The sequence below is a fragment of the Vicia villosa genome, unplaced genomic scaffold (genome assembly GCF_029867415.1).
Source record: "Vicia villosa cultivar HV-30 ecotype Madison, WI unplaced genomic scaffold, Vvil1.0 ctg.000645F_1_1, whole genome shotgun sequence".
Lineage (NCBI taxonomy): Eukaryota > Viridiplantae > Streptophyta > Magnoliopsida > Fabales > Fabaceae > Vicia > Vicia villosa.
In genome coordinates this window covers 568,343-571,345 of record NW_026705289.1, presented here as the reverse complement: position 1 = coordinate 571,345, position 3,003 = coordinate 568,343, and positions in this window count along the sequence as shown.

Genomic DNA, 3,003 nt, shown 5'->3' with positions numbered 1-3,003 from the left:
TTGGGATTGAAATTCTAGTGATTTAGTTAACAAGCCTTTGATGAGTTATGACATCGACGAAGAAAGTGATAAAGTCAACGTCGAAGTAGTTGCTCACATTCCTGACACAGTCAAAGTCGAAGAGGACATAATTGAAGTTGTAAAGAGTATGACTAGCACAGGTCAAAGACCTCAAAGAACTAGAGTTGTTCTAACAAGACTTCAAGATTATGAAGTGGTTGGTGATGATGAAGCCACACCAGATGGAATATTAGTTCATTTCGCTTTACTTGCAGGTACTGAACCAATCAACTATAGCGAGGCTTTAAAGAATAAATAATGGAAGTCATCTATGGTCAAAGAGTTACAAGCGATCAAAAGAAACAACACATGGGAGTTAGTCAAATTTCCAGCACACATAAAAGCTATCGAAATGAAGTGCGTGTTCAAGTTGAAACACAATGTTGATTGGACGATAGCAAGACATAAGGTAAAAGTAGTAGCTCGAGGATTTCTTTAGAGAGTATAACTTGACTATTTTGAAGTATATGCACTAGTCGCAAGATTAGAGACTACCAGATTGGTGGTAGCCTTGGCATGTAAGCAAGGATGGTCGATATTTCACTTAGATGTGAAATCAACATTTTTGAATGGTCATTTAGATGAAGATGTATATGTCACACAACCTCGTGTGTTTTTGATACGGGAGGAAGCAAGGAAATCGACTCATACTTAGTCAAATTATGCTTGTCAAATACAAGTCTGAGTATGGTGTATATGTTCAGGTTGTGGCAAAATATATAACAAATATTTGCTTATATGTCAATGAATTATTGGTAACTGGAAATAACATGGAGAACTTGTCGAAGTTTAAAGAGCTAGTGTTGAGGAAATTTGAAATACTGGATTTGGGAAACTTGTCATATTTCCTCGGCATGGAGTTTAAAATAACAAAGCAAGGTATGGTGCTACATCAAAGGAAGTAAGTCAATGGGATACTCAAGGGATTCATAATGGATGAGTCGAATCCTACATCCTCACTTGTCGAACCAAGTGTGAAAATAGAGAAGCATGGAGAGGAGGACAAACTCAATGTCACTTTGTTCAAACAAATTGTCGGATCTCTGAGATATATGTGAAAAACTCAACCTGATATAAGTTTCTCAATTGGATTGGTGAGCATATACATGAGTGAACGAAAGGTGTTGCACATGAAGGCTACAAGAAGAATTCTGAGATACTTAAAAGGATCAGTAAATTGTGGAATTCCTCTTCCATGAGATTCTGAAAGCAAAGATGATACGATTACTTGTTATTGATCACACTGAATCGCACCATATAATTGACTCGATTTGCACATGTTCTTCGTTATTTTTTAGGTTATTTTCCTGTGTTATGTTGGTTCTTGGCTCATTTGCAGGTATTGTCTCTCTTATTCACTCTTCTGAAGAAAACAAGCGAAAAAGCTAAAAAAATTGGGATTTCTAGTCGTTTTACACACATGGCGTCCAGCTCAGCGCCCGCTGTAGGGAGCGCGGTGACGTGTCCTGTTTTGTCCAGAGGGGTAACTGCCATATTCCCCGATCTCCACCTCGGCCTGATCCGCGGCCGCCGACCCCTCCTCCACAAGTGCGGTATTCGTAAAAACTTTCCCACTCAAAAGGAGTTGAGGGGCACTCCTGTAACACCCCATATTTTCCATTTATTAATTTAACTAGAATTTTAATTAATTATTTGGAATTAATTGGAAATTTTGTGAATTAATTGGAGAAATTTTGAAAATAGAGTAATTGGGCCAAGGTGGTGATTAGTAAAGGGGGTGTTAATGGTTTGGCCTTTTACTAAGTTGAACTCTAATTTTCATAAAACAAGGAATTTGAGAAAAGAAGGAAAAATAGAAGCAAAAGAGGAGAAGAGCGAAGAACACGTGAAAGAGCAGAGGAAGAGAAAGAGGAAGATCCAAGAATATTTCTAAGGTAAGGGGGGACTCTTCCTATTATCATCTTTTATTAGTTTGTGGACAATATGATTGAATTGGTATTGTTTATTTCAATTGGGATGTATGTTAGGTTTTAGGATTCTTGGGGTTTTGAGTGATTTTGATGAAATTGGATGATGATGATTGTGTATGATGTTAAATGACTCCTAAAACATGTTAGAATTGTACTATAATGTGTGAATTGGTACTCTTTTGATGTGGTAATCGTTTTGACGCAAAATGGTTTGAGTTGGAAATGGAAAAGGAAAAGTGTTGTCAAAAGTGATTTTTTTGGGTTACAGGTACGTGGTAATCGGTTACCTGAGGGTGCTAACCGATTACCTGGCGGGGACATACACGAAGAAGTGATATGCTTTGTGAAGTAACCGGTTACTTCATTGTGGTAACCGGTTACCTCTGTTGCATTTTGTGTTGTTGGGCTGTCTGGGAGGTAGTAATCGGTTACTTCATTTGTGGTAACCGATTACCGCTGTTACGAATAGGATTTTTGGTTACTCCGTCAGGCAGTAACCGGTTACTCTATTTGAGGTAACCGGTTACCGCTGTTGTATTTTTGAAAAATACTTATTTTAATTGTAACTTTCAAAACGTGTATCCGTTTTAAGTTCCGTTTCGAGCACAGTGGAGATAATTAAATAATTTATGTGATAAAATGGTGAAATGGGCAAAGACTTGATTTTATTTAAAATTATGATTTAATTATCTTGGTGAAAATTATACATTGTGTGCATGTATTGTGAATTGTAACAATGTGATAATGTGATCATGATATGATTGTATGGTGATTGTATGATTGTGGGAATGAGGTATGATTGATTATTGAATGATGCTGAGACATGTACATACTAAATTGGTGATGATAACAATGATTTTTGTTGAGATGATATTATTCTTCGAATCGGTGATGATGGTAAGTATGTTATATATTGCATGCATTCATAATCATCTTTTGGTGGTTGAATCCCGGTGATGTTTTGGATCAGTGATGGCATAATTCCCATTTTGTGGAATTAGTGCTTGCAAGG